The 26,444-nt window shown below is 37.6% G+C and overlaps 1 protein-coding gene across 3 annotated transcripts in view; it reads right to left on the bottom strand.

Moving 5' to 3' along the window:
- LOC128263928 (G protein-coupled receptor kinase 1) overlaps positions 1-26,444 on the bottom strand; it is a 453,272-nt gene that overhangs the window by 178,730 nt on the left and 248,098 nt on the right. The gene's annotated exons all lie outside the window — the stretch shown is intronic.

Here is a 26,444-nt window from a genome sequence, read left to right as displayed (position 1 = left end):
CTAAAATAAACCTAAAATACTGAAATTTTGCACAAAAGTTTGGGAGACTAAAGTAGAATTTGGAAAAAAAATTGTTTGCCAGTTTGACAACGCCTTCCCAACGCCCCATACAAACCGCATAACAAAAAACAAATCCAAGCATAGCGTGTTCCCTAAAATAAAAATTTGTCAATTATATGATTTTTATAATAACTAAAAAAATGTTCGTGTCAACTCGGCGCCACTCTTTTTTTTTTAAGTGTAATTTCCTTTTTTTATGATTTTGAAATGGACCTTAGCTTTAAACGAGATTTTTCCCAAAACATTTTTTTTTTCCAAATGTCCATAACTTTGTCAAATTTCGTCGAAATCCTGTCAAATAAGAAATATTCTCTGAAAAGTCTCATACATTTTCAGTAATGGTAATCATCACTTATTTCAGTTCACCACATCGGCAAGATACAAAATTTTAACGTCTTTAGAAATAATAATGTTTACGCTGCTTAGACAAAAACAAAAGCGACAATAAGCAAATTCATCCAACACCATTAATTTTCCCGACTGCGACTTCTGACGACTTCCGAAAGTCGATGCCTGTCGCTGCTCTGACTTATGCCCATAACTGTAAACAACAGCAATGCAGCAAGCAATGAAACGAAAACAAGCGACGTTTGCTGCTTTCTGATTTTTGTCGCTTTTTGATTTTGCATTTGTTTCGACTGCGACTTCTGCTTTTCCAGGAGCAGAAGCAACAGCACTTTTTTAAAAGTCGTAAGCAGTCAAAGCGGCAAAAAGCAAAAAAAAATTCGGTTTTTCTACTTCGACTGCAGTTTTTTAAACACTTTAATAAACTCAGCTCGCAATGTTCCTATGTAATTTCAATATTAAAAAAAATTCTCTAACTTTGAAGTTTTTTTGACCAAATCTGAAGACTTTTACCGATTTCGGCCATCAAGCTCTAATTTTTTTATTGCTTTAACATTGTTTTTGTATTTTCACTATTTGGTGTTCAGTTAGTCAGCTTTCTCCTCTTATTTTCGTCTTTGAACTGTGTCTTCTTTGGGTTTGTTCTCTTTCCAAACTTCTAGGAGCGCTGCATGGGGAACTCATATACCCTTGCAACAAGTATTTTTTTTTGAAAAGGGGCAAAAACGGGCAGAAACTATTAATAGAATTTTACTCTTTAATAATTTAATAAACACATTTGATTAATACCTTGAAGGCGTTTGGAGGCTATTAAAAGTAAAGTTTACCAGAACATGAGTGATTTTGTTAAAATAAGAAAAAATTACACATTTGCAACACATTGGTCATAGCAACACAAACAAATATAAATATAGAACAACGTTTAGTAACTACTTATTTACATACCTTTACAATTATTTTCCATTACCACACTTTTAGTTTTAAATGTTTGGTTCACCTGATATTGGAGTAACAAGTTGTTCAATTTTTCCCGCACTTTTTGGCTGAATCAGAATAACATTCAAACAGCTGACTTTAAAAGCGCACAAAACATCAAGGGTATTCCGAAAAAAAATGTTACAACATTTTTGTACACTATATAACTATTAAGGAATAAAAATTGATTTAAATTAATTAACAGAAAAAAAGAATTATTTATGCCAAAAATTTGGACGATAGTGCACCGAAGAAGAGTGCTTGGCAATCGTGTGGGCAATCAGGAAGCTGAAACCATACCTAGAACTGACCACATGGCATTAAAATGGTTAAACAGCATCGAAAACCTTTCAGGAAGGATCGCGAGATGGGTCCTGGAAACTGCAGCAGTTCGATTTTAAGAAAGCGTACAGGAAGGGGAAACTGAACGTGATGGCTGATGCATTGTCGAGACAGCCTCGGCCAAAAACACTGAGGCGAGCAAAGTCAACTCCGGAAGATACACAGCCTCAGAAGTGACACATGTGGGAAGTGAGAAAACAATTGCAAGGCTGGCGGGCCGCTATTACTGTTCAGGAAATGCGAGACATGTTTAAGGTACAAGCCTAACCAGATGCAGACAGCTGGGAAAATGCTGACACAGATACCCGAAGAACCATGGGCAACAGTATGCGCAGATTTTGTCGGACCATTGCCAAGATCGAGGCATGGAAACCAGGTACAGATAGGTTTTCAAAGTGGACAGAATTGGTGCCAATACTTTCAGCAACGGCAGAATAGACCCCAAAATTTGAATCAAGACATAAATATTCCACGATCCGAAGCTGTAAGACAAATCTAATTAACAACCTCTCACAAAGAAATACTTATTAAAAATCAGTGTGTAGATGATGATGTCATTATAGCCAGTACTTTAACTAATTCAACTTACACATTTGTCCGAATTTGAAATACAACCGACACAACTAAAACTAATCACATCTCTAAAATAGAGTTTGAACCATAAGAGAATTACAAAATACTTAAAATCCTGAACATGATACACGAAAAAATTTTATCTTATCCAACTTAGCAAAAAATGTTCCTAAAATGTTGAAAAGTACCCTCACTAAACTACGTACCGAATTTACCGATATATTCGGATTAGAAACAAAACCCATATCCTCACATAACTTTTATGAACAAAAGTTAAGGTTTAAATATGATATCCAGTATATATTAAAAGCTACAGAACACCTCATACCCAAAAAGAAGAAATAGATAAACAAGTTGAAAAACTTTTAGTAGATGGCATAATAGAACCCTCAGTATCAGAATAGAATAGCCCACTTCTATTAGTGACCAAAAAATCACTTCCTGGTTCAGAACAAAAGCGTTGGAGATTGGTAATCGGCAACCGTCAAATAAATAAAAAGCTACTAGCTACTAATTTGGCAGAGCAAAATTCTTTTCTTGTCTTGACTTAATGTCCGAATTTCACCAAATTACTTTAGAAAAAGAATCCTGAGACATCACGTCATTTTCAACGAGCACTGGCTCATACCGATTCAAAGATTAACTTATGGAGTAAAAATTAGCCGCTAATTCATTTCAAAGAATGATGACACTAGCCTTTTCGGGACTAGAACCATGCCAAGCTTTCCTTAACATGGACGGCTCAGTAGTAATAGGTTGTACCGAAAACCATATGATCAAAAACTTAACAAACGTATTTAACCTTTGTCGAAAACATAATCTCAAGTTACATCCAGAAAAATGTTCTTTATGCACGAAGTCACATTCTTAGGTCACAAATGCACAAATAAAGGTATTCTACCCGATGATACAAAATATGAAATAATAACAAAATATCCTGTTTCGTCCGATGCAGACGTATCAAGAAGATTCGTAGCTTTCTGTAATTACCACAGACGTTTCATACCTTATTTCTCTCATTATTCAAGACAACTAACTCTCCTTTGCAAGAAAAATTTAAAATTTATTTGGACTCACTTTCAAGAATCAACTTCGGTCGCATGTAGACGTGTTTTCTTAACGCTCCGGAAAAACAATAAGCCACTAAGTCGAAAACGTTCAAAAATTTATAAACGCGAGGTTTTGCGATTCGCGATGCTAATTCGCATATCGTAAACTAAAGTTTTAGTTAATTAATTAATTAATATTACGCTCTAGCAATAAATGAGTAAGAACGTGGATCAGCGCACTCAACGCCAAAAACAACAAGACGAAGCCCGTGAAAAAATTCAGAGAGAGCAAGACAAACGTCGTCTCTCTTTGGCCCGAAACAATGCTTATTTTTCGTTCACGATTAATACTCTAGAACCGAAAGTGCAAGAAAGTGCAAGTTTACTGACCGCCGAAAACCAGAGAGCTAGTTCTTGCTCTCCCGCCCTACTTTTCACCGCTCAAACGCCTATGGAGTGAGCAATGCAAAACTCCAACCGAGCTTCTGCCACCTAGTGCAACAACAACAGCAACTACTACGTCAACTACAACGGTCTCTGTCGCCAACAACAACGGGTAAAGCAACAACACAACCAAGTGCAAAAATCGGGTCAAACGGCAAAAACAAAGCTACGGTAGGAAAAATTACAAGTCAGCAAGCGGGTTCGGCCATGCAGACAGGCATGGATCGCTATATTAATATTTCCAAGCGCAAGCTAACCCCCCGAAAAAATCTGACGGCAATATGCCCAAAATAAACCGTACCAACAAAGGCCCTGAAAATCTCGGTCCATTAAATGAAAATAGATTTTCCATTCTGGCGGAGCCTGAAACAGAGTCTGAAGAACTAGCCCCAAAGAAACTTAAGCCACCACCTATCTTTGTTCGGGAGAAGATCTCCAACGTCCTAGTCAACAAAATAGTTGAGCTTGTCGGAAAAGATATCTTTCATGTCATTCCGCTTATGAAAGGGAATATAAGCGAAAACTTTAAACCAAAACAGAAGAAGATTTCCGAGCAGTGTCGAAATACTTAAACGATGTCAAAAAGAATTTATACACGTACCAGCTGAAAAGTTGCATAGGCTTACAAGTTGTGCTCAAGGGAATAGAACCCGATTTGACCCCCTCCGAAATTATAGAGGCTTTAAAAGGAAACGGATTTACGCAAAATATGTTATAAATAATATAAACAAAAACAAGAAGCCGCAACTAATTTTCAAGGTAGAGCTGGAGCCAGAAACCAGAACTTTGAAAAAACACGCAGTGCACCCAATCCACAAGTTGCAGTACCTCCACCGTAGGATCACAGTAGAAGAGCCGCACAAACGGAACGGGCCAGTGCAATGCACAAATTGCCAGTTTGTGTAGCTTGTGGAAACTGCCAAGGCTCCGAACCCTGCCCTTCCAACAAGGAAGACTCTCTCACTAAACAATGTGTAAACTGCCAAGGAAACCACACAGCAAACTACAGAGGCTGTCCAGTCTACAAGGAGATAAAAAGTCGTATGCAACGAGCGACAACGGCACGCCAGAACATCTTCATGAAATCACAAACGACACCGGAAGTTTTCTTCGCATCATCAATTGGGCCCTCAATTGCCACCAACGGAATTTCCTACGCCAGTGCTCTAAGATCAGGCACAGCTCACCCAGAGCCGAAAATCGATAACATACAGCAGGCCATGGGGCAGCTACAAAGTAACTTGGAAACTATGATGATAACTTTGCAACAAAATATGATGGAATTTATGTTTTTCATGAAAACCACCATGCAAACTCTAATGCAAAACCAAAATATCTTGTTACAAATGCTTGCAGCAGTCCAAATTAATTATGCCTAGCCTTCGAATAACTCTGTGGAACGCCAACGGTGTTTCACGGCATATACCTGAAATAACTCAATTTCTGAACGAAAACCACATCGACGTTATGCTGATGGCAGAAACGCACCTCACCAGCAAATATAACTTTCAAATATCATCCAGATGGTAAAGCACTAGGCGGAACCGGCATCCTAATAAGAGACCGCATCAAACACCACTTTCACCAACGGTTTGCAAAAAATTATCTGCAAGCTACATCGATAAAATTACAATTGGGCAACTGCAACCTTGCCATTGCCGCTGTCTATTGCCCACCCCGCTTTACAGTCTCCGAAGACCAATTCATGGACTTCTACAATTCACTTGGAGAGCGAATTATAGCAGCAGGTGATTACAACGCCAAGCACACACACTGGGGATCCCGGCTCGTGACCCCAAAAGGAAGCCAACTATATAATGCACTCATCAAAACATGCAACAAACTGGACTACGTTTCACCAGGCAGTCCTACATACTGGCCTACAGATCCTAGGAAACTACCTGATTTAATTGATTTTGCTGTGACAAAACACATTCCTCGCAATCTAATATCTGCAAAATAGCTTTTGGATCTATCATCGGACCACTCACCAGTGCTAATAACTTTTCTTCAAAACCTGGAACTAACCAAGCACCCTGACAGGCTGACGTAGCATCGAACCAACTGGCTGAAGTTCAAAAAGTACGTTAGTTCCCGCATTGAACTAACTCCACAGCTCAACTTCAAGGAGAACATCGACTGCTATGCCGATGCACTGTAGTCTGTACTCATCGCAGCAGCCAAAATCTCTACACCGCAAGGGAGGGATGGGCACACACACTAACACAAGACTAACCTTGAAATAGAACATCTTTTTTTGGAGAAAAGACGTTTGAGGCGTGCTTGGCAAACCAGCAGATCGCCATCCTCAAAACATAGCCTAAAGGAAGCTGGTCGCAGACTTACCAGGGCTCTAAGGCACGAAGAAGAAAAAGCACAACGCCAGTACATTGAGAAACTTTCACCCACCAGCACCAAGCATCCCTTGTGGAGGGCCCACCCAAATCTAAGTGCGCCGGCCGAAACAGTAACTCCCATAAGAGACTCTTCAGGCAGCTGGGCCAGAACCGACAAAGACAGAGCTTGTTCATTTGCTTTACACCTTCGAAATTTTTTTCAGCCAAACCCTGCAAATAACTCATTCACACTACCGTCGCCGTCAGTTCAAATTGGAACTGAGACGGCGCCAGTTCTGTTTCAACCAAACGAAGTTGCAAAAGTCATCAGCGAGCAATTAAAAACAAAAAAGGCCCCAGGAGGTGATCTAATAACTCCTAAGATGCTCATTGAACTCCCAAACTGTGCAGTTGAGGTAATTTGTAAACTCTTAAACGGAATTACACGACTTGGCTACTTCCCAAAAAAATGAAAAAAGTCGGTAATCATAATGATCCCAAAGCCAGGAAAAGATCACACAATACCAGCTTCATACAGACCGATAAGTTTACTCTCGTGTCTGTCAAAACTGCTCGAAAAATGCCTTTTGACACGCATAATCCCATATCTGAAAGAACACAACATTATTCTGGCACATCAATTTGGCTTTCAAGAAAGCCATGGAACAATAGAGCAAGTTAACAGATTAACAACAGAAATACGAACTGCATTCGAGCTTCGGGAATACTGCAGTGCGGTATTCCTTGACGTTGCGCAGGCTTTCGACCGAGTCTGGCTCGATGGCCTTATGCATAAAATCAGAGCGTTACTGCCGGAAAACACTCACAGGATACTTGAATCGTACCTTTACAACAGAGCCTCCGCCGTGAGATGCAACACTACAATATCCGACGATTACACGATAGAGGCTGGAGTTACGCAAGGTAGCGCCCTTGGTCCAACTCTATTTCTCCTTTACACCGCAGATATTCCCACGAACGAGCGGCTAACTACTTCTACATTCGCAGACGATACCGCGATCCTAAGTCGGTCCAAATGCCCAATTCAGGCAACAGCACTACTAGCTGATCATCTCGTCGTAGTGGAGAGGTGGTTATCAGACTGGCGTATAAAAATAAATGCACAAAAGTGTAAACACATAAAGTTTACTCTTAACAGACAAACGTGTCCCCCTCTAACTCTGAATAACACGCCACTTCCACAAGCTGACGATGTAACGTACCTTGGCGTCCACCTTGACAGAAGACTTACATGGCGGAGACATATCGAAGCTAAGAAAATTCATCTAAAACTAAAATCCAATAACCTCCATTGGCTCATAAAGGTTCTGCTCTACAATTCAACGCTTAAGCCAGTCTGGACTTACGGCTCCCAATTGTGGGGAAACGCGAGCAGCAGTAACATCGACATTATCCAGCGAGCACAATCAAAAATCCTGAGAACTATCATTGGGGCACCTTGGTATGTTCGGAACGACAACATCCACAGAGATCTTGGCATTCTACCCGTAAAAGATGAAATTTTAAAACAAAAGGCGTCCTACCACACCAAGCTAACTTCTCATCCAAACCAGCTCGCCAGGGGCCTAGCCAGGGTTTCCAACCGGACCCGATTGCAACGAAATGACCTTCCAGCTCAGCAATAGTTATTAGAGCCCTTACATCCCACGTCAGTCAACTTGATTGTCAGATATAGCTTTTTAATTTAATATTTTATATACTTATTGTTAGTCTCAATTCAGAGAAGATTCAATAAATAAAATGCATATGTAAAAAAAAAAAAAAAAAAATTGGACTCCTGAATGTCAAGAAGCCTGAAAATTTAATACTGTTTTGTATTAACAACGCGAAAACTTGTGACTGCAGTAGTTCGAAACGACGTTAATTTGCGAACTTGTGAAAAACTATTTCGAAAGCACGACGAAGAGGAGTGGCTACGATGACGTTCGATTGATCACTCAGTATTATATTTCAATAATTTCTCTTAGAACCTAACTTATGCTACAGTGGTGAGAGACGGGGCGAATTCGCAAGAGCGAACGGACGAAAGCTTTATTGGCTCCCGCTCTCGCCCTACAACTAGTGATTTAAATACAAGCGCCAAGTGCGCAAACACCGCCCCCTCTGAAGGGACGACGTCCTTCAGCCCAGAACGGGCAACAGGGCCAGTCGGTGGACAGCTCGCCGATACTCCCCGTACTGCGTCCTGACGTCCGCCACGCGAACCTTGCTATCGGCGCCGGCGTGCACCGCTACCACTCGTCCAATCCTCCACTGCTGGGGCGGAAGGTTGTCTTCTGCGACGACGACGAGCGCTCCCACTTGGACCGCTGCTGGAGGCTGGAGATGTACTCCCGGGACCATCGCGACACACTTCGCCATCGTCGCAAGCAGGTCAGGCTGATCTGGTCCGCGAGCGCCGCTGATGGTGGAGCCAGAAGAGGGCCGCCGATGACCAGATGCTCGGGGGTCAGGGCCTCGCCGTCGTTCGGGTCGCTGCTTAGAGCTCCAAGGGGCCTGGAGTTGAGCACGGCCTCCACGCTGGTGAGCAGAGTTCCGAGCTCCTCCGCGGTCAAGAGGACTTGGCCTACCGTCCGAAGGAACAGGTGCTTTGCAGACTTTACACCTGCCTCCCATAGTCCGCCGAAGTGCGGTGCTCTGGGCGGTATGAACGCAAACTCGCATCCTTTTTTTGATGCGAATGTTTCGATACCGCCCCCTTGCTCCTCCAGACGGGCTCGGAACTCTCTCATGTGGCGATCTGCGCCGACGAAATTGGTGGCGTTGTCGCACCACACCTTCAGTGGTTAGGTCAGACACTAATGCTAAGTGGACCGCTTTGGACGCAAAACAGACGAACAAGGCCACGTACGACTTGTACGGTGGCTTACCACGGATACGATACGTTGTGCTGAAGGGACCACAAAAATCATAGCCACAAATGTTGAACGGGCGGAGAGCTCGAAGTCTATCTGCTGGCAAGTTTCCCATAATTTGCGTCAAGAGTTGCGGCTTACAGCGAAAGCAGCGCATGCACTACCGAACTGTTCGTCGGCAGACTTCTTTAGCATTAACTAGCCAGATTTTCTCGCGCAGACGACTTACGAGAGCTCGTGGGCCAGCGTGACAGTTCGTAACGCGCAGGTATGACACATAGGATCTGACGAACTGTGAGCTTTTAGACAGCAACAACGGGAATTTGGCTTTGTACGGGATAGGAGCATTCAATAACCGACCCCCAACTCGTAGCAATGTCGAGAAAGACAAATCTAATTTATTTTCCTGGAGAAAAGGGTTTAAGTTTTGAATATTCGTTGCTACCGGTTTATTTTTCCGAATTTTACCTAATTCGTGAAATTGGATAACTTCGACAATTTTATCAAAAGCGAAATCCAGTTCTCTTGGCGAAATACTTTTTTTCAAAGTGCTTCGACACATTTCTGCACCTTTGAATAAAACGAAAAACCCTCACGAACACTCTCAGAAGCATCAGGTGCGACGAAAAGGACTCTATTTTCTAAAGCACATAATTTGGCTCTGAGCTGACTATGAGAGCTATTGCCGATTTGCGTAGCTCCATAGACATTACATCAGCCGGCAGTACGAAATGTTTATTTACAGGCCAATTAATTTCTGAGTCTAGCAAGAACGAAGGCCCACCGAACCAAATGGACGTTGTAAGCTCCTCTACGTCACATCCTCGGGACACTATGTCTGCTGTGTTGACTTTCGTGGGAAGGTGTCTCCAAATTGCTTTCTCCGACCACTCCTGAATTTCTGCAACCCGGTTCGAAACAAAAACCGACAACGACGAGGGATGGGTTTTAATCCAGTGTAAAGTGATCTCGGAGTCTGTCCACAGGAAAACATTCTCAATTGGAGAATTTAGCAATGGCCTGACACGATTATAGAGATCTGCTAAAAGGTGAGCTGCACACAGCACAAGGCGAGGCAAAGTTTTCGTCTTGAGGGTAGCTACTTTCGATTTAACGGTCAATAAAGACACTTTCAAACCTTCAGCAGTTTGAGTCCGAACGTAGATCCACGCTCCATACGCTCGCATGGAAGCGTCAGCGAAACCATGTATTTGAATCGGGAGTTGTGGATCTGTGCTGTAGAATCGCGATACCTTAATTTTAGGCAGCTGCAGAAGCGTCGCTTTAAACGTTTCCCACGACGTGAGCAACTGCATCGGTAGCGACTCGTCCCAATCTAATTTTTCGAAGCCACAGCTCCTGCAACAACATCTTTGCCTTTGTGACCAAAGGACACAAGAGGCCAAGTGGGTCGAAAAGTCGAGCAGTCACCGACAAAATATTTCGTTTTGTCGCGCGAAGATCCAGGAAAGAGTCATCCAACCGAAATTGAAAGTAATCTTTAACCGGTAACCAAACCACGCCAAGGATCTTGGTTACGTCTGAGTCTGCCATAAGTGGCATTACAGCGCTATCAGATGCGGATAACTCTGGGCAGTTTGAAAACCACTTTGCCAATTCAAAGCCTGCCTCTTGCAAGACCTGAGAAACTTCGTCTCGAAGGCTTTGCAGGTCCTCAACGCATCCGGCGCCAGTCAACAAATCGTCAACATAAAAATCATTCTGAATAACCTTTGCGGCTTTTGGATGAGTTGCTTGCGCCATCTCTCCTAGCCGCATTAAACACCGAATCGCCAAAAAGGGGGCTGGCGAAGTTCCATATGTAACGGTGTTCAACTTAAAGATTTTCAGGGACTCAGAAGGATCTCGTCTCCATACTATGAGCTGGAAGTTACGATCAGCTTCGTTCACCATCACTTGGCGATACATCTTTTTGACGTCGGCCGCAAGGGCAAACTTATGCAATCTAAACCGAAGCAGAGTCGAGTACAGCTACTCTTGAATAGTTGGGCCTACCATCAAGATGTCATTCAACGCTACCTGCGTAGAAGTACGGCTCGATGCATCGAAATCTACTCTCAACTTAGTTGAAGTACTTTGTGGCCGTAAAACGCATTGGTGCGGAATGAAATAGTGCGGAGTATTCGGAATTTTGTCATTGGTGGAGGACATGTGGCCCAGTGAAACATATTCCTCCATGAATTCAATATACATTTTCTTCAGCGAAGGGTCCTTTGACAATTTCCTTTCTAGCGACAAAAATCTACGTTTCGCAACTTCGTATGACGAACCAAGATTATTTGGGTCAGATTTAAACGGCAAACGAACCGAAAATCTACCGGACGACAATCTTTGAGTATTTTTCTCAAAGTGTTGTTGACAGAGTTGTTGCTCAGGAGTATGGACTTTAGCCTTGGGCGGCAAGTCCTCCACAGACCAAAATTTCTGCAGGGTTGTGTCAATTGACTCCAACGCTTCCTCCTGGCAGCTGAGATGTACCATTTTGTCAGCGTTTTTATTATTTTCAGAGCCACATCTCCCTGACACTATACAGCCGAGAACTGTCTTTTGTAAGATGGGGAATTCAGGCCCCTGCTTTATCTGGCCAATAGATTGTAGTATGCTCATATATAGGGTACACACTGTACCGCTTATATCACTGTAACATTGTAGCATTTGTTTATGTCCGAATATTCCCAGCACTTCAAGTGCAAAGCAATTCGACCCACACAACAATGTTATGCACATCCTAAATGCTGAGTCGGCATGTCTGCATGCGCGGCCGACCATTCGGTTACCATGTGAGCATAACACTCTCCCTCTCATGCGCGGCCGCTGCTTGCGCCGCCTAAATACACTTACGTATACATTAACATATATATTGAGATACATAAGTTTGGCCGCGGCGCTGCTTGTGCAGCTATATGAATTGTAAGCCAAGCCAACAGTAGTCTTAAGTGAGCATTCGAGAAATGAGTCCCGATCTAAACGGACGATATAATAAAGAACAATATATCTTATAACATTACAGTACATTCTTTTCTTGTGGTTATAAAACAAAGTCTAACATACATACACCCAACTTTACATGGCGACCGTGACATGTGCGCGAGAAGGAAGTGAGACTGTTTAATTTTTGTCTCTGCGCGCTGTGTAATTTTCGTTATTTTGGCCCCATAATGCGTAAATCGGCGAATTTGGCTAATTAATTAATGTGGACGATGCAAGCCGATCCCTAATCCTCGGCTGTCCAAAATAAGGCTCTTCAGAGCCGCCCTCGAAAATCGTCAATCGAAATCTCCAGCCAGATAAAAAATAAAAACAGTAATTAGTCTGTGCGATGACCAGCACCGGCGCCGCCTGAGCCCAAAAGGCCTGGACTACAAAAAAAAAAAAAAAAAAAAACAACAACAAACAACAAACAACAAAATCAACAAAATCAACAAAATAAAAAAAGGGAAATTGACCAGGACATGTGTGGAAGGAATGGCAAATCCTTCTGCACCAACGATGGAAACTGAAGTGTGGTAGGCATACCGCCGACTACACCAACGAAGGAAGCATATGAGTGCGGAAGGCAGCCCGCCCTCTGCACCGTCGTGGGAGGCACCTGCTCCTGCTGAGCAAAGGGACGCACCAACATTACAAGAGGCCCTCGAATTGTGTCCCAACGATGGACCTCGCCCCCTCACAATAGCTGAGTACAGGGCACGACAGGAGTCCAGCAAACCCATCCACAAAAGAAAAAGGAGTGGAAAAAGGGTAAAACTCCTGCAACAGCGACGATTATTGAAGGACTACAAGAAAATAGCAACAACCCCACAGGAGAAGGAAACGCATGACCTAAACATCAAAGAACTGGACAGAATACTTTGTAACCGAGCAAAGTAACGCAACAAGGGCTGCATTTATGCCAATGCCTAAGTTGCCTTTAATTATAAACTTCTAAACCCGAGCCGATGCGCGAAAGCGCTGCTCGAAAAATACTAACCACTGTTAGGCTATATACTAACAACATATAACTGATATTGGTTTATATAGAGCAAAATATTGTAAATATTGTGTAAATATGAATATTAACACAAATTTTTTTTTCTTCCAATTTTCAATATTAATAAAATGAAATTTATGCGATTATGCCACAAGGCAATAATTTAATCAATAGAGCAAAATATTGTAAATATTGTGTAAATATGAATATTAACACAAATTTTTTTTTCTTCCAATTTTCAATATTAATAAAATGAAATTTATGCGATTATGCCACAAGGCAATAATTTAATCAATCAGATTTGAATAACTAAATTCCTACATTTTTGTTTAATGACGCTATTTTTCTGCGTGCTCCTCAGACCTTAAAAGCTAGACAGAAATATTTACGTATATCCACATAAAATCTCTTCATATGAATGAATAACAATAGAATAGATAAATTCTCTGATGAATATCATATTAATTATAATAATACCGATATAGTGCATCTACCCAAAATGGGAATCGTAGACGTTAAGTCAGTGGACTCCACTGCTAACGTTATTAATAAAGTAGAACAAAACAATATTGACCTATATTGGGTACATGTACTCTTAATATCTTGAGTGCAAATTTTATTACCAAAATATACAAATTGCACAATAAATGTTTAAAGAAGAAGTATTTAAGTAGAGCACACAATCTAGATAAGATATAAAAAAAAAAAAAGAAAATTTTCTTTTTCAAAAGATTAGAGTGTTCAATTTAATACCCCCCTATAAAAAAAAATTTTTTTTTTAATTATTTTTGTTTAAATTATGGCATTTAACACGATAGAATTGGATAGCTGTCTTGAGGAAATAACTACTAAATATCCAGAATTTAGAATGCGTGCATTAAATATTCTCCATTGCCATAAAAACTTCATTACAATCACTGAATTCGAATATATTTAAAGGGAAAAGACAATTACGTAGCTGATGCGTTATCAAGAATAACCATCAAAGAACTACAAAATATAACCGGAAATATACATAAAGTCACTACAAGAAATCAAAGTAGACAGAAATCCTGCGCAGGAGAAAAAGAAATAGACTTGCCTAGGCAATCTATAGAAAAAGCTTCAAAGCCCAACGTATACGGAGTCATAAACAATGACGAAGTACGTAAAGCAGTGACCTTGCATGTAAAAAATATGATATGTTTATTAAAACATGGAAAAAAAGTTACTGCAAGATATGATGTTAGCGATTTATATACCAATGGAGTCCTTGACTTAGGTCAGTTTTTCCAAAGGCTTGAGAAGCAAGCCGGTATACATCAAATCAGCCAACTCAAAGTGGCACCGTGGGAAAATATCTTTGAATACGTTTCAATAGATAATTTTAAGGAAATGGGCAATAAAACATTAAAATCATTGAGAGTAGCGCTACTCAACCCGGTGACCCTAATAAATTCTGAAAAAGAAAAAGAAGCAATTATGTCTACATACCATGATGAACCAATTCAAGGAGGACATACTGGCATTTCTAAAACCTTGGCCAAGGTCAAAAGACATTACTTTTGGAAAGGAATGACTCGATATATTACAGAGTACGTACGAAAATGTCTAAAATGTCAAAAAGCGAAAATAATCACGCATACGAAGACCCCATTAACAATTACGGAAACACCGCAAACAGCTTTTGACAGGGTAATCGTGGACACGATCGGTCCACTACCTAAGTCTGAACAAGGGAATGAAAACGCAGTTACTTTAATCTGCGATTTAACAAAATACCTTGTAGCAATACCAATTCAAAATAAAAGTGCAAAAACAATAGCAAAAGCTATATTCGAAGATTTTATTCTGAAGTACGGTCCAATGAAGACGTTCATTACGGACATGGGAACGGAATATAAAAATTCAATAATTGAAGATTTATGTAAAAATTTAAATATCAAAAACATAAATTCTACTGCACACCATCACCAGACTGTCGGAACAGTGGAGCGAAGCCACAGAACACTTAACGAGTTCATACGCTCATACATCTCAGTTGATAAAACAGATTGGGATGTATGGCTACAATACTTCGTATACTGCTTTAACACAACACCCTCTATGGCACATAATTATTGTCCATATGAACTAGTTTTTGGGAAAACTCCAAACTTATCAAAACATTTCAATAGCATAGATAGAATAGAACCATTATATAATATAGAAGATTATGCTAAGGAATCTAAATTTAGATTAGAACAGGCATATAAAAGAGCCAGAATAATGCTAGAAACTAATAAACAAAAACAAAAAGATAGATACGACAAAAATAGTTTAGACTTTGAATTAAAAATAGGAGACCAGGTTTTATTAAAAAATGAAACTGGCCATAAGCTAGACTTTAAATATTCAGGACCATATATAGTAAAGAAGATAGAATCCAATAATAATATAACTATTTTAAATGCAAAAAACAAAACACAGACAGTTTATAAAGATAGATTACAAATTTTTATAGAATAGATTTTGTAGGATGGCCATTCATAAAAAAAAAAAAGAAATAATATAACATCAAAATTTTTTCTTCAAAAAAAAAGAAAACAAAAAAAAAATTTTATTTCTTTACTATAACTTAAACTTCACTAAGTTTTTCAATATTTACTCTATTAAACAAAAAAAAAATAATAATAACATAAAAAAAAAAAAAAAAGTTTTACTAATTTGCTAATTTTTATAAACATATATATATATATATACTTAACACAATAATTAACAAAATAACTCCATAGATTACGTTATTTTTCAAAAGGAGGGAGATGTAGTATGCTCATATATAGGGTACACACTGTACCGCTTATATCACTGTAACATTGTAGCATTTGTTTATGTCCGAATATTCCCAGCACTTTAAGTGCAAAGCAATTCGACCCACACAACAATGTTATGCACATCCTAAATGCTGAGTCGGCATGTCTGCATGCGCGGCCGACCATTCGGTTACCATGTGAGCATAACACTCTCTCTCTCTCATGCGAGGCCGCTGTTTGCGCCGCCTAAATACACTTACGTATACATTAACATATATATTCAGATACATAAGCGTTGGCCGCGGCGCTGCTCGTGCAGCTATATGAATTGTAAGCCAAGCCAACATTAGTCTTAAGTGAGCATTCTAAAAATGAGTCCCGATCTAAACGGACGGAATAATAAAGCCCAATATAAATTATAACATTCTATTGAACCTTGGCGTCCTCATAAGCCCAAAACTTAAGTTTCCTGACCATATTACATCCATGGTTAATAAATCCAGGGGAAAGCTTGGATTCATAAAAAGGTGGTCTAAGGAATCCCTATGTCACAAAGACTTTGTTTATTTCACTAGTTCGTCCAATTCTAGATTATTGCTCACCAGTTTGGAGTCCCCAATATAGTGTAAATATAGGCCGGATAGAGTCTGTACCTTAATTGGGATGCAAACCTTATCCTACAAACTTACTCCAGTAGACTTATTCTAATTAATTTATCATTTTAATCCAATCGTAGAACGATGCTTGGTATCAATTTGTGCTGAATTACTGGGTCGCCTAAATTTCTCTGTGCCTAATAGAATTACTAGGAACTATATTCCTATGATTTTAAAATATTGTCAATCAAACTATGATATGCATGAACCTTTTAGAGAACTATGTAATGGCTATAATAAGATCTACCACATCTTTTCAATTACATTTATCATGTCATACTTAGCACGAAATTAGTATTTAGTATTTTGTTTCCTATGTATTTTTAATTAGTCCCTTTTCTTTTACTTCTCGCGAGGTGACAAGCATAGCAAGCACTGCTTGGTGTCGTAAGGTCCACTTGTTTGTACTGAATTTTCGACTTCAATTTTGTGAGGAGTTGAATAAGTCCCCACAAATGAAAGCAACCAGTCAAGTAAACACGCAAGCAGTGGTCTACCGATTTCGCCCGTAGTACCGGAGGTGCGGAGAGAAAGTGCGGTACGTGTGCACAGAAAGGAACAGGAAGAGTCCGAGATAGATGGCAACAGGAGAGAGCGTGGGATAAACACACAGCTCGAGGTAGAGAATGGATTCGGCAAGAAACTTTTGCCCGTGAGACTGCTGATCCTACCAGGAGTGGTAGACTCGCTGGTGCTAGGATGGACATTCTCCAAGGAGTCGGCGTATCCAACATAGCCGAGCGCCGGATCACCATGAAGGACGACAAGCCAATAAAGCAAAGGTACTACCCAAAGGGGAAATCATGGCAAAAGTCGACGGATTCCTACATATGGGAAGCATAGAGCATTCGAGAATCCCGTACAGCTCCCCCATCGTAATGGTGAGAAAGAAGACAGGCCAATGGAGACTGTGTGTCGATTTGGGGCAGATCAACGCCAAGACGATAAAATACGCATTCCCAACGCCAAGGATAAACTACCTACTGGACCAACTCAGGGAAGCCAGATATATAAGTAGCCTGGATTTGAAAGACGGCTATTAGCAAATGAAGAAAGTGGCAGTCAATTCACAGCATTCACGTGCGCAAAGGCACGAAGTGGGCAATAACTCCAAATCACTAGCAGGCCTTTGAAAAAGTAAAGGCAAGACTAGTGGCAGGATTTCGAGAAACCATTCGTGTTACAGACAGACGCTTAACGCAAGAAACAGAGAACTGCGCAAAAGTCATATCATTTTCATGCTGGACCCTGAATGGCGCGGAAAAAAACTACTCCACCACCGCACTACGGTCTAAAAGTCAACTTTAGGCATAAACTCTAAAAATAAACCTAAAATACTGAAATTTTGCACAAAAGTTTGGGAGACTAAAGTAGAATTTGGAAAAAAATTGTTTGCCAGTTTGACAACGCCTTCCCAACGCCCCCATACAAACCGCATAACAAAAAACAAATCCAAGCATAGCGTGTTCCCTAAAATAAAAATTTGTCAATTATATGATTTTTATAATAATTAAAAAAATGTTCGTGTCAACTCGGCGCCACTCTTTTTTTTTTAAGTGTAATTTCCTTTTTTTATGATTTTGAAATGGACCTTAGCTTTAAACGAAATTTTTCCCAAAACATTTTTTTTTTCCAAATGTCCATAACTTTGTCAAATTTCGTCGAAATCCTGTCAGCTAAGAAATATTCTCTGAAAAGTCTCATACATTTTCAGAAATGGTAATCATCACTTATTTCAGTTCACCACATCGGCAAGATACAAAATTTTAACGTCTTTAGAAATAATAATGTTTACGCTGCTTAGACAAAAACAAAAGCAACAATAAGCAAATTCATCCAACACCATTAATTTTCCCGACTGCGACTTCTGACGACTTCCGAAAGTCGTTGCCTGTCGCTGCTCCGACTTATGCCCATAACTGTAAACAACAGCAATGCAGCAAGCAATGAAACGAAAACAAGCGACGTTTGCTGCTTTCTGATTTTTGTCGCTTTTTGATTTTGCATTTGTTTCGACTGCGACTTCTGCTTTTCCAGGAGCAGAAGCAACAGCACATTTTTAAAAGTCGTAAGCAGTCAAAGCGGCAAAAAGCAAAAAAAAATTCGGTTTTTCTACTTCGACTGCAGTTTTTTAAACACTTTAATAAACTCAGCTCGCAATGTTCCTATGTAATTTCAATATTAAAAAAAATTCTCTAACTTTGAAGTTTTTTTGACCAAATCTGAAGACTTTTACCGATTTCGGCCATCAAGCTGTAATTTTTTTATTGCTTTAACATTGTTTTTGTATTTTCACTATTTGGTGTTCAGTTAGTCAGCTTTCTCCTCTTATTTTCGTCTTTGAACTGTGTCTTCTTTGGGTTTGTTCTCTTTCCAAACTTCTAAGAGCGCTGCATGGGGAACTCATATACCCTTGCAACAAGTATTTTTTTTTGAAAAGGGGCAAAAACGGGCAGAAACTATTAATAGAATTTTACTCTTTAATAATTTAATAAACACATTTGATTAATACCTTGAAGGCGTTTGGAGGCTATTAAAAGTAAAGTTTACCAGAACATGAGTGCTTTTGTTAAAATAAGAAAAAATTACACATTTGCAACACATTGGTCATAGCAACACAAACAAATATAAATATAGAACAACGTTTAGTAACTACTAATTTACATACCTTTACAATTATTTTCCATTACCACACTTTTAGTTTTAAATGTTTGGTTCACCTGATATTGGAGTAACAAGTTGTTCAATTTTTCCCGCACTTTTTGGCTGAATCAAAATAACACTCAAACAGCTGACTTTAAAAGCGCACAAAACATCAAGGGTATTCCGAAAAAAAATGTTACAACATTTTTGTACACTATATAACTATTAAGGAATAAAAATTGATTTAAATTAATTAACAGAAAAAAAGAATTATTTATGCCAAAAATTTGGACGATAGTGCACCGAAGAAGAGTGCTTGGCAATCGTGTGGGCAATCAGGAAGCTGAAACCATACCTAGAACTGACCACATGGCATTAAAATGGTTAAACAGCATCGAAAACCTTTCAGGAAGGATCGCGAGATGGGTCCTGGAAACTGCAGCAGTTCGATTTTAAGAAAGCGTACAGGAAGGGGAAACTGAACGTGATGGCTGATGCATTGTCGAGACAGCCTCGGCCAAAAACACTGAGGCGAGCAAAGTCAACTCCGGAAGATACACAGCCTCAGAAGTGACACATGTGGGAAGTGAGAAAACAATTGCAAGGCTGGCGGGCCGCTATTACTGTTCAGGAAATGCGAGACATGTTTAAGGTACAAGCCTAACCAGATGCAGACAGCTGGGAAAATGCTGACACAGATACCCGAAGAACCATGGGCAACAGTATGCGCAGATTTTGTCGGACCATTGCCAAGATCGAGGCATGGAAACCAGGTACAGATAGGTTTTCAAAGTGGACAGAATTGGTGCCAATACTTTCAGCAACGGCAGAATAGACCCCAAAATTTGAATCAAGACATAAATATTCCACGATCCGAAGCTGTAAGACAAATCTAATTAACAACCTCTCACAAAGAAATACTTATTAAAAATCAGTGTGTAGATGATGACGTCATTATAGCCAGTACTTTAACTAATTCAACTTACACATTTGTCCGAATTTGAAATACAACCGACACAACTAAAACTAATCACATCTCTAAAATAGAGTTTGAACCATAAGAGAATTACAAAATACTTAAAAATCCTGAACATTTTATCTTATCCAACTTAGCAAAAAATGTTCCTAAAATGTTGAAAAGTACCCTCACTAAACTATGTACCGAATTTACCGATATATTCGGATTAGAAACAGAACCCATATCCTCACATAACTTTTATGAACAAAAAAAAAAAACTATAAAAAATCACTTCCTGGTTCAGAACAAAAGCGTTGGAGATTGGTAGTCGACAACCGTCAAATAAATAAAAAGCTACTAGCAGATAAATTTCCACTACCAAGAAGATATATTGTATCAACTTGGCAAATTACTTTAGAGACATCACGTCATTTTCAACGAGCACTGGCTCATACCGATTCAAAAGATTAACTTATGGAGTAAAAATTAGCCGCTAATTCATTTCAAAGAATGATGACACTAGCCTTTTCGGGACTAGAACCATGCCAAGCTTTCCTTAACATGGACGGCTCAGTAGTAATAGGTTGTACCGAAAACCATATGATCAAAAACTTAACAAACGTATTTAACCTTTGTCGAAAACATAATCTCAAGTTACATCCAGAAAAATGTTCTTTATGCACGAAGTCACATTCTTAGGTCACAAATGCACAAATAAAGGTATTCTACCCGATGATACAAAATATGAAATAATAACAAAATATCCTGTTTCGTCCGATGCAGACGTATCAAGAAGATTCGTAGCTTTCTGTAATTACCACAGACGTTTCATACCTTATTTCTCTCATTATTCAAGACAACTAACTCTCCTTTGCAAGAAAAATTTAAAATTTATTTGGACTCCTGAATGTCAAGAAGCCTGAAAATTTTATACTGTTTTGTATTAACAACGCGAAAACTTGTGACTGCGGTAGTTCGAGACGACGTTAATTTGCGAACTTGTGAAAAACTATTTCGAAAGCACGACGAACAGGAGTGGCTACGATGATGTTCGCTTGATCACTCACTATTATATTTCAATAATTTCTCTTAGAACCTAACTTATGCTACAGTGGCGAGAGACGGGGGAGAGCGAACGGACGAAAGCTTTATTGGCTCCCGCTCTCGCCCTACAACTAGTGATTTAAATAAAAGCGCCAAGTGCGCAAACACCGACCCCTCTGAAGGGACGACGTCCTTCAGCCCAGAACGGGCAACAGAGCCAGTCGGTGAACAGCTCGCCGATACTCCCCGTCCTGCGTCCTGGTCCCGGTCTAGCCATCTGCCAAATAGCTGAAGGTTGGACCTTTTGCCTTGTAATCTCTTTGGTGGACTGGAAGATGGTGACGGTATATTGACTAGTAGTTTGTCTAATGAGTGGTCAGACGAGTCCAGTCAGCCTTTGTCGCAAAGCTTTTCCTAGATCAAAGAGCAACGGTTACTCATTATGATTTGGTGCTGCTGCAGGTCATATCAACATTTTATGTTTATCGTGAAAATTGAACATTGCAACCTAGTATTTTTATATTTTTTTAATTTTAGGTTTTTGTTAGGGTATATTGGTTTGCATTGACTCCATTATGAGTTGAGTATATTCAGTTTATTATTATTAATATTACCTAGATGGGCCGAAATAAACATTGCCCCTTGAAGTAAATCAGATTGCCGTGAATCTTCTAAAAAAAGAAGGAAAATGCCAAAAGCCTTGTTAGATTTGGTTCAGAATGTCTTAAAATCAAAAGTTTTTAATTGCTTAGAAACAAGACGGAGGTAGAGATCTTAACAAGCAACATCTCTAGGCTTGAAGAAAGGGATATATTAATGTCTTCTAAGTCCGATCAAATTGGCAATATAATATTATCATGAATGATTCGTTTTAGTCTTATAGCCTGATTCCATTGCCGCATTAGTATACTTTTTAAATGTGGCTGATTCCGCTGGCGCATTAGCATTTAGCTAATGCTACTCCGACATGTGAGTGGTAAGAACAGCTGATCTGGGTTTGTTTACTTTTTAATTTTGGCAAATCCAAATGAAATTAATTAAAAATAATGAATATGAGTGAGTTTACTCAATGCTCATTTAATTTAATTTAATTTAATTTAATTTAATTTAATTTAATTTAATTTAATTTAATTTAATTTAATTTAATTTAATTTAATTTAATTTAATTTAATTTAATTTAATTTAATTTAATTTAATTTAATTTAATTTAATTTAATTTAATTTAATTTAATTTAATTTAATTTAATTTAATTTAATTTAATTTAATTTAATTTAATTTAATTTAATTTAATTTAATTTAATTTAATTTAATTTAATTTAATTTAATTTAATTTAATTTAATTTAATTAATTTAATTTAATTTAATTTAATTTAATTTAATTTAATTTAATTTAATTTAATTTAATTTAATTTAATTTAATTTAATTTAATTTAATTTAATTTAATTTAATTTAATTTAATTTAATTTAATTTAATTTAATTTAATTTAATTTAATTTAATTTAATTTAATTTAATTTAATTTAATTTAATTTAATTTAATTTAATTAATTTAATTTAATTTAATTTAATTTAATTTAATTTAATTTAATTTAATTTAATTTAATTTAATTTAATTTAATTTAATTTAATTTAATTTAATTTAATTTAATTTAATTTAATTTAATTTAATTTAATTTAATTTAATTTAATTTAATTTAATTTAATTTAATTTAATTTAATTTAATTTAATTTAATTTAATTTAATTTAATTTAATTTAATTAATTTAATTTAATTTAATTTAATTTAATTTAATTTAATTTAATTTAATTTAATTTAATTTAATTTAATTTAATTTAATTTAATTAATTTAATTTAATTTAATTTAATTTAATTTAATTTAATTTAATTTAATTTAATTTAATTTAATTTAATACATTTTAAAACGAGAAAGTACAAAAAATAGTGAATTAAACGAAATAATCAAATTAAAATTTAAAGTTAAAGATGAAGTTAAAGTTAGAGTGTGTGTTTTGAATAGTGCTTAATTTTTATTGTTTTTTTCCAGAAGATCATTCCAGTAGCGAACAGTTTGGATAAAGAATTGTCGTTTGCAAATAATATTGTTTGTTTCAGCGGATGCTGAAATTAGCAAGAACTCCATTAGGTACTGTGGCTCCTCCTTGAATATTTGTTTGTGTGAGACAGTCCTTAGCTTAATCCAGGACTCAAAAAAATAAATAAAAACAAGAAAGAAAGCAAACTTCGGCAAGCCGAAGTTCATAACCCTTGTAGCTATTGCAAAAACGAAATTTTCTTGAAAACATTAAAATTATGATTTACTTGCGTATATGTTTAATAACTTTGAAGCTATATAATATCGTTTTCCGATTTTAATAATATTAAAAGCGTCATTCAAAACTATCAAATTTTTAAAGTCAAAAAATATTTAAAATCAAAATTACAAATTAGAAAAGTTTCATTTTTAAACAAAATGTTTTTATATATTATTGTTCCTATGAGAGCTATATAATATAGTCGTCCGATTTTAAAGAAATTTAAACGGTAATTCTGAATTGTTTAACCATTATTATGTATCGAAGAACTAAAAAAAATTAAGAAACAGAAAAATTATAATTTTTTTCCTTTATTTTTCCGATTGTTCCTATGAGAGCTATATGCCATAGTCGTCCGATCCGGCTCGTTCCGACTTATATACTACCTGCAATAGAAAGACAACTTTTGGTAAAGTTTCATGCAGATAGCTTTAAAACTGAGAGACTAGTTTGCATAGAAACGGGCGGACAGACGGACAGACGGACATGGCTAGATCGACTCTCCTAGTAATGCTGATCAAGAATATATACTTTATAGGGTCGGAGATGTCTCCTTCACTGCGTTCCAAACTTCTGAATGAAATTATTATACCCTCTGCAAGGGTATAAAAAGACAGAACAAATAGTTTTGCCGAAAAGGTAGAAGTCGCACGGTGCCATATCAAATGAATACGTGGAGTAGTTGATGGTTAAAATGTGATTTTTGGTCAAATAGTCGGACACAAGCGTCGATCGATGAGACGGCGCTATCGTGCAAAAAACGCCAACTTCCATCTTCGCGATATTAGGGCCGAACACGTCGATTACGGCGCACCAAACGCTTCAAAACTGCAATGTAGAATACCGCATGAACGTTTTGGCTGGGTGGAACAAATTCTTTGTGGACAATATCTTAGGAATCATAAAAACAAATCAGCATTGTCTTCACTTTTGACTTCTCCAGGCGCGATTTTTTGGGTTTCGGCTCGTCCGGCGCCTTCCATTCAGCACTCTGGCGTTTCGTTTCGGGATCATATTGAAAACCCCACGTTTCGTCACCAGTCACAATCTTGTAAAGGAAGTTCTGGTATTTTTTTGCCTCTTTAATGATGTCCTTCGAATGTTAAATTCTGAGCAATTTTTGGACGTCAGTCAATTTGTGCGGAACAAACCGTGCACACACCTTTTGTAAGCCCAAATGTTCGGTCAAAATGCGATAAATCGATGTTTTGGAGATGTTCAATTCTATATCCATTAATTTCAATGATGGTTAATAGCCTGATTCCGTTGCCGCATTAGTGGACTGATTCCATTGGCGCATTAGCATTTAGCTAATGCTACTCCGACATGTGAGTGCCACGAGCAGCTGATCTGGGTTTGTTTACTTTTGCATTTTGGCAAATCCAAAAGAAATTAATTAAAATTAATGAACATGAGTGAGTTTACTAAACTCTGTAATGCTCAGCAGGATAACTATAATGCGACCAAGGCATTTGCCAACTTGGACGACAAGGAAGAGAAGCTGATTGCGTTGTTATGACGGGTTTGCAATGGAGACCACCACAGTTTCCAAAAAGGGCTAAGATCCCCGTATATGTGGGAGTTATTTTATGCCAGAGATCCAGCAGTAATGCATTGTGGTACTGCGAGCAGAATTTGCAGCGTGCGCTTTAGTTTTCTGTCATTTTTATACAAAATAGATTTTATATTCAAAAGACAATAGAAATTGCGCCAACCTTGCATATAGAAAACAGCTGTTGTAGTGGTGGCACGAACGAAATATCGTTCAACATCGGTATTTTCCGGTATTTTTTTTATAAATGTTCGGGGCGAATGGTTTTTAATCGCATTTAAAAATCGCATTTATTTTAAATGCGGCATTTAGCCTTATGGGATTCCCTGTGTAAATAAATGCGCATTAGGCTAAATACGTTTTAATGCGCCAATGGAATCAGGCTATAAGACTGATTTTTTATTAAAGATAAACAATAGCAGATTCTAACGCACCAGTTGACATATAGATGGCGCCACCAGAGGGCGCAAGATTCAGAAAGTCCTGTTTACTTTGGAACTCATCTTGTATAAGAACCAAATTCCGCTTGACTTAAAAGTTTTATTTTTTGATCGAAATATTCAACTTATTTATTTAATTATACATAAACATATATATATTTTTTTTTTGTCTTTAAAAATAAAAAATGGTTACTATCAATCCTTGATTATCCCATAAGGCTGAAAGCTCTCAGTTGGGTAAACTTCTTTAAGGAGTAACCAACAACTTGGTTTGGTTTTCTATGCAGAATAATGGGTGTTTTTGTGAAATGAAAACTGAAGTTGTTTTTTGGCTCAAGATGTAATTAAACAAAAACACCTCTTAACGAGGAAAAAAAAAGTCTTGACGATCACACCTGCAACATGCAAAATATCTGATATCAAATTTTGTGCATTCGACTAAATAAATTCACTTATAAATTTCCCATTCGGACCGCTTCATCCAGGTATTTTGCCTACACAGGCATTTTTATCTCAGCATGCAGAACATGAAAACCTGAAAACTTTTTTTATAACATTTTCCTGACCAAATTATTGGTGCACGCTTTTAGGGGAAATTCTTTCCAAGGTAGTTCCAACAATTTTTAAAAATTTTCAAGAGTAAAATAAAATAAAATCTAACTAATTTTTTAACTGTTTTATTAACACCAATTATGTTATGGCGACGTGATTATCATTTGATAATACCTTTTGAATGACATATATCATCTGCCTATAGCTTTACTTCTTTAGAAGTTATAGCCAAGAAAAGTTTAGCTAGTTTAAGCTTTTTCAAAAAGTTTTAGAGCAATCTTTTTTTGTAACGACGTGCCCAATACATGGTAAATTATTCCCAAATAATTAAATTCCTTAACATTTTTTGAAACAGATAAACAGACACGAATAATTTTCATTTTGAGATATACCAATAATAACATAATTATTTTTTTAACAACTTTTAAACGGAGAATCGGATCCAAGCAAATTGGGTGGCATTCAACACGTATTTTCAACAAAATTTAAATTTGTAGATATTTTTATACAATAGAAATATTTC

The sequence above is a fragment of the Drosophila gunungcola genome, unplaced genomic scaffold (genome assembly GCF_025200985.1).
Source record: "Drosophila gunungcola strain Sukarami unplaced genomic scaffold, Dgunungcola_SK_2 000028F, whole genome shotgun sequence".
Classification (NCBI taxonomy): Eukaryota; Metazoa; Arthropoda; class Insecta; order Diptera; family Drosophilidae; genus Drosophila; species Drosophila gunungcola.
Note: the sequence above shows the minus strand (reverse complement) of the source record. Positions and strands in the feature narration are given on the sequence as shown.